At 50.3% G+C, this 10,848-nt stretch overlaps 1 protein-coding gene across 33 annotated transcripts in view; it reads left to right on the plus strand.

The window, feature by feature from the left end:
• Nucleotides 1-4,675, plus strand: part of LOC310903683 (uncharacterized protein) — a 29,474-nt gene extending 24,799 nt beyond the window's left edge. For 21 of the 33 annotated variants that reach the window (XR_014587708.1, XR_014587710.1, XR_014587721.1 and 18 more), the window contains 9 exons: nucleotides 99-146; nucleotides 244-610; nucleotides 1,234-1,433; nucleotides 1,543-1,606; nucleotides 1,747-1,801; nucleotides 2,153-2,253; nucleotides 3,494-3,605; nucleotides 3,726-4,264; nucleotides 4,441-4,675. The gene's annotated coding sequence lies outside the window, so the exon portion shown is untranslated. Of the gene's footprint in view, nucleotides 1-98; nucleotides 147-243; nucleotides 611-698; nucleotides 718-1,233; nucleotides 1,434-1,542; nucleotides 1,607-1,746; nucleotides 1,802-2,152; nucleotides 2,254-3,493; nucleotides 3,606-3,725; nucleotides 4,265-4,440 lie in introns of those variants that run through there. The other 12 variants (XR_014587707.1, XR_014587712.1, XR_014587715.1 and 9 more) reach the window with 12 other exon arrangements.
• The last annotated feature ends 6,173 nt before the right edge of the window (nucleotides 4,676-10,848 follow it).

A 10,848-nucleotide genomic window follows, 5' to 3' on the forward strand; every position in this document is an offset into this window, starting at 1 on the left:
GTGATGAACAGAGGTAGGTGTTATTTTTGGGGTGCGGCTGTCGCTGCAATTTTTTTAACTACATCCAATAGAGTAAAATTCCAGTTTCTCTTTTGGAGGTGCTCTAGGAGGCTTCAGAGAACGGGTGGAAGCATCTGCCACGTGGGGTAGGTAAGCAGCTGAGGTAAAGGAGGTGATGAGGGTAACTGTCCTGAGGGTGCAGTGGCTTTTATTGCTGTGGTTGCTTTCTGTTCTGTTTATCAGGTGCCACAGGCAAGGTGGGCTGTGATAGTCCTTGGAATAGGAGCAAAGCAGGTCACTGGAATGCTGTTTGGTTCCTGAGACAGGTGTTGTAGAGGAGAAAAGCTTTCAATATTCAAAGCTGAAGCCAAAACATGGGGATTGTTGCTTCTAGAAACAACCCAGTTCTCTTGTCTGCACCCTGCATGCTGTTGAGCTAAGCCATATAAATAGATACATAAACCACAGGTGTTGCTTCTCCTCTTTCTACTTTGTGCTTTGCCCCTCCCCTTTCCCAGGTGATTGGCTTTGGGTTCCAGGCAGGGCCTGGTGGTCACTGAGTCACAGGCATCCCATCAGAGAGCTCATTCTGCCTGGGTTGCACTTTGGGGTAAGTGCTTTGTTTTTCCTTCAGTGAGTTGCAGGTTTCTTTAGGTGGTTAAGAGTCTATGGACTGATGCGTTTCCAAGTAGAGACCGGTACGCCCATCTTTGTGAGGTAACAGCTAGTAGGATCTGTTAGAGTAAACCAATCTAGTAATAGGTGCCTGTATTGCATGCAGCTCTTCTTCAGGTGAGTAATTGTTATAGCGTGTTTACGGATAGGATGGCAGTGTTACTTTGTGTATTTACTTTGTGGTTCTGGGTCCGTTATGATTTCTGCAGAATTAAGGCAAATATTATGAAAGTTATAACCTTGGTGGCAAAGTGATGGAGCAGGGTTTAGGAGATAAGTATCATCGAAGCTCCCTGTGTAAGCATGTGTCTGAAAAGAGCAGCAGTAGGCGTGTAAGGGGTAGTCTTTTTCAGGGTTAGGGACAGTTTGTTTTATTTTTGGAGCTTTTGCCTGTGGTTTGTGTGGCTGTAGAGTCTTTAGACGTTGCAGCCTTCTAGTTTTTAAGTGCTTGGAATTCACGTAATAGAGGTGTGCTTAGGAGGTGTTGCTGGCTAACTTGTTTTTGGGAAATGGTGGGGTACAGTTCCTTTTTTTTTTGAGTTATCTTTTAATCTCTAGGTATATCAAGTCATTTGCATAACTGTCCAGAGGCTTCACAAGGAGCTTCAGTATGCATCAGAAGGGGCTTGACCGCATAAGTGCAGTATTACGGAGAGACTGAGCAGGGTCACCGTTCTCATCTGTAAAGGAGAAGTCTGTGATTACCCCTGTTGGGGCTGCTGTGCATTCATGGCCTTTTGGTATTTGTGGACCTGAGGGTGTGTGTTTTTTTTTCTGGCTCTCGTCTCTGTGTTTGAGTCCTCTGCAAGGAGCTGTACTGTTTGCGTGTCCATCACGGATATGACCTCCTCTTTTTGTTTCTTGTAGCCCAGGGCATGGGCACGGACACTTGAATGAGGCACGAGGGTGATGCATCTCCTTGGGATGTTAGGTGAGCGAAGCGGTGGTACTGGGTTGGGGAACGTGGGTCTGGGGCTTCTTGGCTGTTGGGGTAGGGGAGGAAAGAAGAGGAGTGGGTATAGACTGTTTTGTGGATTGTCATTTTTGTTTGTTTTTTCTCCTTGGTCTAAGCCACGTGACCTTGGCTCAGCACAGTAAATGGAAGTGCTGAGCCTGGATCGGGAAGGTGAGTGGAGAAAAGTTGGGAAAAGGGCATTGGTTTTGGTTTGGTAGTCTATTGGTCCCACCTCTGGGTGACTCCTCTTTTCCGGGGACGAAGAAGATACTGGGAACATCCTAGTTGGCCTCTGTGGTCCACCTTGAGGATGGATTGTGACCCCTGAGAATTAAGTCCAGGGGCAAATACCGTGTGTTTGGGGGTGGTTGGCAGGGGAAGGCGGGCAGTTGTCTGGAGTTGGTCTATCTGACTTCAGTAGCAGAACAGGTCAGTGGACTACTGTTTTGTTTTTGAGGTGGGTGTTTCACTGGAAGAAGTTTGGCTGGTGTGCCAGTGCCCGATGGCACTTTATTTCTGCAGGTGAAGAGGAGCCTCGTGCCGGAAGCAATGTCCTGGCTAGCCTTCGTGTTCCTTGATGAGGATGGAACCTGCCTCCCATCATTCCCAAGCTAAGTTGCGGGGCAAGTGCTATGTTTGCTTTCGGGTTTTGAATGCACACATAGGGCGAGGGTCTGTGCTTTTAAGTCATTACTGTGGATGGGGCCTTTTAGGATTGATCACGGTCAGACAGTGTGTGGGGGCGTGGGATTCTGTCAGGTAGGGCTTGAGCACGTGCCAGGCAGGGCAGTTCCAGCTTGGTGTCTGTGTTCTGTGTTGTCTGTGCTGTGCTGTTGCTCCTGGTGCTTGGCAGGCCCTGGGGAAGCCGTCCTGAGGGTGTTGAACACTTGACCTCACTGGAATAATGCTGATGCTCAAACGGAAGCTGAGCATTTCTTGTCTCGCAGTGGGAGCTTAAAGAGATCATTTCTTCTGTGCATGTAATTTTTTTGTATCAAATGTTTCTTGATGCGATCATCATATGTTACGCGCTCCTCAGGTCTTGATATCCTCATTGCCTTTTTCCACTGGACGGATTAGATGGGCAACTTGTTAGCCACACCAAAGGTCCTAAATGCTTGTTTCATCATCGTAGGGCTGATCTGAGCACTTCTTGTCTTGCAGTCACAGCCTGAAGCGCAGATGTGTTTCAGGTCTTGTGCATCATATTCTGTTTCAGATGGCATCTGTTTCCATCCTCGCTGTTGCGGAAGTTATGTTGCTTCATCAGGAGCTTTGTCTTGGGAGTTCATTTCCGAAGCATTTTTCTTCTGGGGTTTGCACTCCCCATCCTTCTGGTCTCTTGCCTTGAAGGCAGGCTTTTTATGCCTCCATCATCCCAGTTCTGGCAGTTGCTTCCAGTCGCATGTCGTGACATTTGAGTCTCTCCTTGGGTCTGCTGCAGAGCACCTGTTCTGACTTGCTGTCGCTGTATGGCTTCCCTCTGGGAGTCCTCTTTTTTTTTGCGCCTTGTGTTCTGTGTTTTGTTCGTAATGTTTGTAGCGTGCCTGTGTGTGTGTGTTTGGCCTGGAGCTGTCCTGCCTGGCAGTTAGTGATGGTAGCTAACGTGGCGGTGTACTAATACATTGTCCGGACTGTTTTGGCAAAGACATCCGGTCTGCCTCTGGGCACGTACTGAAGGGCAGCTGGCACAGAGTCATCTCTGTGGTGTTTGGCAAATGTGGAGGGGGAGACTTGAGCTGCTTGCGAGCAGCTGTTTGCATAGTGCTTGAATAGTGCTAGAGGAGAGGTCTGTCATTGAATCTTGAAAGCTCGCAGATACGGGGTTTTGATTTTTTGTATGTATTTCGTTCCCCTCCCCAGTAGAGGGGTAAACCTTAGGAGGAACTGGTCACAGGAAAGAGCTCCTTTTGGAACCGTCAAGGACTCGGTAGGCAACCCGGTGACTGGCTTGATCTACTTTCCAGGTGCTGAGGTAAGGGGGCTGCTGTTTTGAAATGATAAAATTAGCCATGGGGTCCCTTGTGTTGTTGAGGGATGGGTGCTAATGCTGGCATCTGAATGATTATCTTCTGACTGTTTTCATTTGTTAAAGCTGAAACACAGCGTACAACCTGGGACTTCACGACCAGAGCTGGTTTTGGCAAGGTGAGCGATGAACAGATGCAGCAGTTATTTTAGGGGTGCGGTTGTCACTGCAGTTACTTAACTACACAAAATACAGTTAAAGTCCTGTTTATATTCCAGAGGTGTTGTAGCTGGCTTAAGAGAGCAGATGGAAGCATCTGCCTCGAGGGCAGGTGAGGGGGCAGAGTAAGGGAGCAGGTGAGAGTACCTGTCCTAGCTGTGCTGCGGCTTTGGATGCTGCCGCGGCCTATGCTTTTCTTTTTCTTTCGCAGGTGCCTCGCACAGACTCAGAGGGGCCAAGCTGCACTCTGAAGAGCAGCACGAGAAGGGCAGGCTGGTCGTGAGTGGAGCAGTGGAGCAGAATGGCCAAGTTGCGCAAGGTGACTGCGAAGGGTATCCATCTTGCTTTGAAGGTGTCATGGCAGGCTCTACACAGAAGTGGCTGAGGATTTGAGAAGAGGTTACAGAGCATCAAGGAGCGGCACGTGCAGTGACGGTTTCCAAACGGTATGGTTGCTTTCTCTTCTGTTGGTCAGGTGCCACAGGCAAGGTGGGCTGTGACACTAGTCTTTAGAATCGGAGCAAAGCAGGTCACTGGAATGCCGCGGGGCATCTGAGAAGGGTGTTTTAACAGAAAAAGCTTGTCTGGCATGGCAGTGCCTGATGGCAGTGTGTTTCCACAGGTGAAGAGGTGCCTGAAGCCCCATCCTGTCTAGCCTGCGCACACCTCGCTGAGAAGGAAAGCCGCTTTCCAGTAATTCAGAAAGCCAAGTTACGTCTCGGCCTCGAGCATCTGGGGCGTGTGCCTGTGCTTTTGGGCCTGTCTGTAGCATTTGGCACCTGCATTAGTACTTGCTTGGCATATGTTTAGGCTTTTGGGGCCTGTGTCTTGGGGGGGTTGTGGAGCTGCTTGTACACCTTTGGGGCTTGCATCTGGGGCGGGGGTGAGAGCTGCTTGTACACTGCAGGGTCCTGCCTTGGGCATGGTTTGTAGCTGCTTGTACAGCTTTGGGGTCTGCAGCTGGGGGGTGGTTGAGAGGTGCTTGTCCACTGTAGGTGCCTACGTTTGGGGAGTTGGGAGCTGCTTCTACGCTTTTGGGGCCTGCAGTTGGGAGGGGTTGTGAGTTGCTTGTACACGCTAGGGGCTTCCCTGTATGCGGCTTTGGGGCTTGCCTCGGGGGGGGTGGTTGGGAGCTGCTTGCACACCCTTGGGGCCTTCTCTGCGGGGTCTTGGTGCCTGTGTCTGGGGAGTGGGGGGGTTCAGAGCTGGTTGTACAGTATAGGAGCCTGCGTTGGGGAGGGGTTGAGAGCTGCTCGTACACTGGACTCCTGGGTTGGGGGGGAGGTTTGGAGCTGCCTTGTGCACCTTTGGGGCTTGCATCTGGGGGGGGGTCGGGTGCTGGTTGTACACCTTTGGGGCCTGCCTCTGGGGAGGGAGCGTGGGGAGGGAGTTGCTTGTACACCTTTGGGGCCTGCCTTGGGGGGGGTTGGGGCATGTGCCTTGGGGGATGGGGTTGGGAGCTGCTTCTATGCTGTAGGGGTCTGGGTCTTGGGGGTTTGGGGCTGTTTGTACACCTTTGGGGTGTGCCTCTGGGGAGGGCGGGGAGTTGCTTGTACACCTTTGGGGCCTGCGTCTGGGGGTGGGTCGTGGCCCACTTGTAGACTTCTGCAGCCTGCGTCTGGTGTTTGGGGGCTTTTCTGTAGCGTTTGGGGCTTGCATTTTGGCTTTGGGATGTGTCTTGAGCTTCTGGGGCCTAGCTGTAGTGCTTGGGGCCTGCATCTGGGGCTTTTCTGTAGCATTTTGGTCGCGTGTTTGTGATTTGGGGTCTGTATCCAGGGTTTTGCCTTTTTTGTAGTTTTCAGCTTCATGTCAGTTTCTTTGTCGGTTTCCTGGGGTTGGGGCAGTTTGGGGTTTGGATCATTAGTCAGTGTCATTAGCGTCGGGGGGTTGATATGAAGGGTTAGGGTTGTGGTTAGAGTTGTTAGGGTTAAAGGGAATAAGGATTTTAGGGTAAGGGGATCAAGGTTGTGGGAATAAAAATGTTTTTGCACAGAGTTACATTGTTTAGAGGGAAGGAAGGTGGTATTGATATATGCTTGCAGTGATAAGAAAGCTTAACAGACAACCTTGTGAAATGCAGACAACCAGAATCCTTAGAGCAATTGGTTGGAAATCACGGTGTAAGAAACATTACCACCTCAAAGAGGAAAACAGTCAAGGAAAAGAGAAAATTGACTTGTAACAGGCCAGCAGCTGTGTATTTTCAGTGAAGCACCGGGTAGATCGTGAACTTGGATTACCCAGTCAATGGGGAAACTGGGGAGCGTCCTGGTCACCGAGAGGAAAAAAAAATTTATATAAACTGTGTTATGGAACTAGTAGATAGTTTGTGGGACGCCTGCCATTGCAATCGTGAATAAAAATGCTACTTCACTGAGATTCTTGCCTGAGCCTATGTTACTGGTTACAGAGTGTTTCTAACAAGGTGTTAGGGTTTTAAGGTTTCAGGGCTAAGGCACTAGGGTTGGGTTTCAGGGTTAGGGTTTTCAGGGTTTAGGGTTAGGATTTTAAGGTTGTTAGGGCTGGAGGTATAAGGGTTAGGGTTTGGGGGTTAGTGTGTTAAGGTTTTAAAGTATTTTGTGGTTTTAGTGTTGATAGGGTTTTTAGGGTTAGGGTCTTAGGGTTTTAGTTATGGTCAGGTATTTAGGGTTAGGGTTTTAAGGTCTTAATGTTTTTTTTAAGGTTAGGGTCTCCAGGGATAGGGCTTTGAGAATCTTTACTTTTTTGGGTTAGGGTTTAGAGGGTCTTAATTTTTAGGGTTAGGGCTTTTAGGTGTAGGTCTAGTGTGGTAAATTTTATCGGGTTAGGACTGTAAGGGTTTTTAGGGTTAGGGTTTCTAGGGTTTTTTGGGGTAGGGGTTAGGGTTAGACCCGTGGGAGCCGTAGTGTTAGGGGTCAGGGTTCTTAGGGGTTAGGCCCAATATTAGGGTGGAAGGCCAAACTAAGAGGGTGGGAGCCCCCCAAAATTGAAGGGTTGAAGCCCCAAGTTAGGGGAAGGAACGTCAAAATTGTGGGGTCCCCCAAAATTGGGTGGAAGAACTCTTAATATTAGGGGGAAACCCAAAAAATGAGGGTGGGAGACTCTAAAATTGGGGGGACCCCCAGAATTGGTTGTGTCCCCCCCAGAATTGGTTGTGTCCCCCCCAATTAGGGGAGGAACCCCCAACATTGGGTGGGCGAACCCCCATATTGGGGGGGAAGAACACTTAAATGGAAGTGTGAAATTCCAGAATTGAATGTGGACCCCCCAGAACAGTCTTCAGGGGTTTAGTGTGGTAAATTTTATCGGGTTAGGACTGTAAGGGTTTTTAGGGTTAGGGTTTCTAGGGTTTGTTGGGGTAGGGGTTAGGGTTAGATCCGTGGGAGCCGTAGCGTTAGGGGTCAGGGTTCTTAGGGGTTAGGCCCAATATTAGGGTGGAAGGCCAAAGTAAGAGGGGGGGAGCCCCCCCCAAAATTGAAGGGTTGAAGCCCCAAGTTAGGGGAAGGAACGTCAAAATTGTGGGGTCCCCCAAAATTGGGCGGAAGAACTCTTGATATTAGGGGGGAACCCAAAAAAGGAGGGTGGGGGACCCCCAAAATAGGTCAGGTCCCCCCAAATTAGGGGAGGAACCCCCAAAATTGGGTGGGTGAACCCCCAAGTTGGGGGGGAAGAACACTTAAATGGAAGTGTGAAATTCCAGAATTGGATGTGGACCCCCCCCCAGACCTGGGGAGGAATCCCCAAACTTCGGGGGGACCCCCAAAATTGGGGTTGAAGCCCCAGATCCCGGGGAGCTAAGCCTCAAATTAAGGGAAGGAACCTCAAAAATGTGGTGAGAACACCAACATTGGGGGAAGGAACCTTAATATTAGGGTGGCAGGCCAAGAAAGGATGGTGGGAGGACTCCAAAATTGTGGGGGGCTTGGAATTGGGGGGAATCCCCAAAATGGAGGGGGAACCCCAAAACTGGGGGGGGGGCGAAGCACCAAATTGGGGGAAGGAACCCCAAAATTGCGGGGAAGAACTCTGAAATGGAGAGGTGAAACCCCGAAATTGAGGGGAAACCCCCAAAACGGCGGGAAAACCCTCCATAAACACAAAACGAAACCGGTAATGTAACAGAGCAAAAAATGGCGTCCTACGGCAAGCTGCGAGGCTCAATTTTCTGGGGAGTGCTGGGAAATGTAGTTCTTGGGCACCGGGTTTCCGGGAATCCATTTTGTTTTCCCAGAGCATGCCGGGAGATGTAGTTCTCGGACACTGGGCTTCCGGGAGGCCATGTTGGGATTCCGGTGCATGCCGGGAGATGTAGTCTTCCGGCACCGGGCTTCCGGGAGGCCATATTGGTTTCCCAGAGCATGCCGGGATATGTAGTTCCCGGGGCACTGGACTTCCGGGCGGCCATGTTGGGATTCCGGTGCATGCCGGGAGATGTAGTTTTCCGGCACTGGACTTCCGGGCGGCCATGATTGTTGCCCATAGCATGCCGGGAGATGTAGTTCTCGGGTACTGGACTTCCGGGCGGCCATGTTGGATGCCCATAGCATGCCGGGAGATGTAGTTCTCGGGCACTGGACTTCCGGACGGCCATGTTGGATGCCCAGAGCATGCCGGGAGATGTAGTTCTCAGGCACTGGACGTCCGGGCGGCCATATTGAATTAGGGTTAGGGTTAGGGTTAGGGTTAGGGTTTAGGGTTTAGGGTTTAGGGTTTAGGGTTAGGGTTAGGGTTAGGGTTAGGGTTAGGGTTAGGGTTAGGGTTAGGGTTAGGGTTTAGGGTTTAGGGTTTAGGGTTTAGGGTTAGGGTTAGGGTTAGGGTTAGGGTTAGGGTTAGGGTTAGGGTTAGGTTAGGGTTAGGGTTAGGGTTAGGGTTAGGGTTAGGGTTAGGGTTAGGGTTAGGGTTAGGGTTAGGGTTAGGGTTAGGGTTAGGGTTAGGGTTAGGGTTAGGGTTAGGGTTAGGGTTAGGGTTAGGGTTAGGGTTAGGGTTAGGGTTAGGGTTAGGGTTAGGGTTAGGGTTAGGGTTAGGGTTAGGGTTAGGGTTAGGGTTAGGGTTAGGGTTAGGGTTAGGGTTAGGGTTAGGGTTAGGGTTAGGGTTAGGGTTAGGGTTAGGGTTAGGGTTAGGGTTAGGGTTAGGGTTAGGGTTAGGGTTAGGGTTAGGGTTAGGGTTAGGGTTAGGGTTAGGGTTAGGGTTAGGGTTAGGGTTAGGGTTAGGGTTAGGGTTAGGGTTAGGGTTAGGGTTAGGGTTAGGGTTAGGGTTAGGGTTAGGGTTAGGGTTAGGGTTAGGGTTAGGGTTAGGGTTAGGGTTAGGGTTAGGGTTAGGGTTAGGGTTAGGGTTAGGGTTAGGGTTAGGGTTAGGGTTAGGGTTAGGGTTAGGGTTAGGGTTAGGGTTAGGGTTAGGGTTAGGGTTAGGGTTAGGGTTAGGGTTAGGGTTAGGGTTAGGGTTAGGGTTAGGGTTAGGGTTAGGGTTAGGGTTAGGGTTAGGGTTAGGGTTAGGGTTAGGGTTAGGGTTAGGGTTAGGGTTAGGGTTAGGGTTAGGGTTAGGGTTAGGGTTAGGGTTAGGGTTAGGGTTAGGGTTAGGGTTAGGGTTAGGGTTAGGGTTAGGGTTAGGGTTAGGGTTAGGGTTAGGGTTAGGGTTAGGGTTAGGGTTAGGGTTAGGGTTAGGGTTAGGGTTAGGGTTAGGGTTAGGGTTAGGGTTAGGGTTAGGGTTAGGGTTAGGGTTAGGGTTAGGGTTAGGGTTAGGGTTAGGGTTAGGGTTAGGGTTAGGGTTAGGGTTAGGGTTAGGGTTAGGGTTAGGGTTAGGGTTAGGGTTAGGGTTAGGGTTAGGGTTAGGGTTAGGGTTAGGGTTAGGGTTAGGGTTAGGGTTAGGGTTAGGGTTAGGGTTAGGGTTAGGGTTAGGGTTAGGGTTAGGGTTAGGGTTAGGGTTAGGGTTAGGGTTAGGGTTAGGGTTAGGGTTAGGGTTAGGGTTAGGGTTAGGGTTAGGGTTAGGGTTAGGGTTAGGGTTAGGGTTAGGGTTAGGGTTAGGGTTAGGGTTAGGGTTAGGGTTAGGGTTAGGGTTAGGGTTAGGGTTAGGGTTAGGGTTAGGGTTAGGGTTAGGGTTAGGGTTAGGGTTAGGGTTAGGGTTAGGGTTAGGGTTAGGGTTAGGGTTAGGGTTAGGGTTAGGGTTAGGGTTAGGGTTAGGGTTAGGGTTAGGGTTAGGGTTAGGGTTAGGGTTAGGGTTAGGGTTAGGGTTAGGGTTAGGGTTAGGGTTAGGGTTAGGGTTAGGGTTAGGGTTAGGGTTAGGGTTAGGGTTAGGGTTAGGGTTAGGGTTAGGGTTAGGGTTAGGGTTAGGGTTAGGGTTAGGGTTAGGGTTAGGGTTAGGGTTAGGGTTAGGGTTAGGGTTAGGGTTAGGGTTAGGGTTAGGGTTAGGGTTAGGGTTAGGGTTAGGGTTAGGGTTAGGGTTAGGGTTAGGGTTAGGGTTAGGGTTAGGGTTAGGGTTAGGGTTAGGGTTAGGGTTAGGGTTAGGGTTAGGGTTAGGGTTAGGGTTAGGGTTAGGGTTAGGGTTAGGGTTAGGGTTAGGGTTAGGGTTAGGGTTAGGGTTAGGGTTAGGGTTAGGGTTAGGGTTAGGGTTAGGGTTAGGGTTAGGGTTAGGGTTAGGGTTAGGGTTAGGGTTAGGGTTAGGGTTAGGGTTAGGGTTAGGGTTAGGGTTAGGGTTAGGGTTAGGGTTAGGGTTAGGGTTAGGGTTAGGGTTAGGGTTAGGGTTAGGGTTAGGGTTAGGGTTAGGGTTAGGGTTAGGGTTAGGGTTAGGGTTAGGGTTAGGGTTAGGGTTAGGGTTAGGGTTAGGGTTAGGGTTAGGGTTAGGGTTAGGGTTAGGGTTAGGGTTAGGGTTAGGGTTAGGGTTAGGGTTAGGGTTAGGGTTAGGGTTAGGGTTAGGGTTAGGGTTAGGGTTAGGGTTAGGGTTAGGGTTAGGGTTAGGGTTAGGGTTAGGGTTAGGGTTAGGGTTAGGGTTAGGGTTAGGGTTAGGGTTAGGGTTAGGGTTAGGGTTAGGGTTAGGGTTAGGGTTAGGGTTAGGGTTA

This window comes from Anser anser, assembly GCF_964211835.1.
Source record: "Anser anser genome assembly, chromosome: 8".
In the NCBI taxonomy this organism is placed as follows: domain Eukaryota; kingdom Metazoa; phylum Chordata; class Aves; order Anseriformes; family Anatidae; genus Anser; species Anser anser.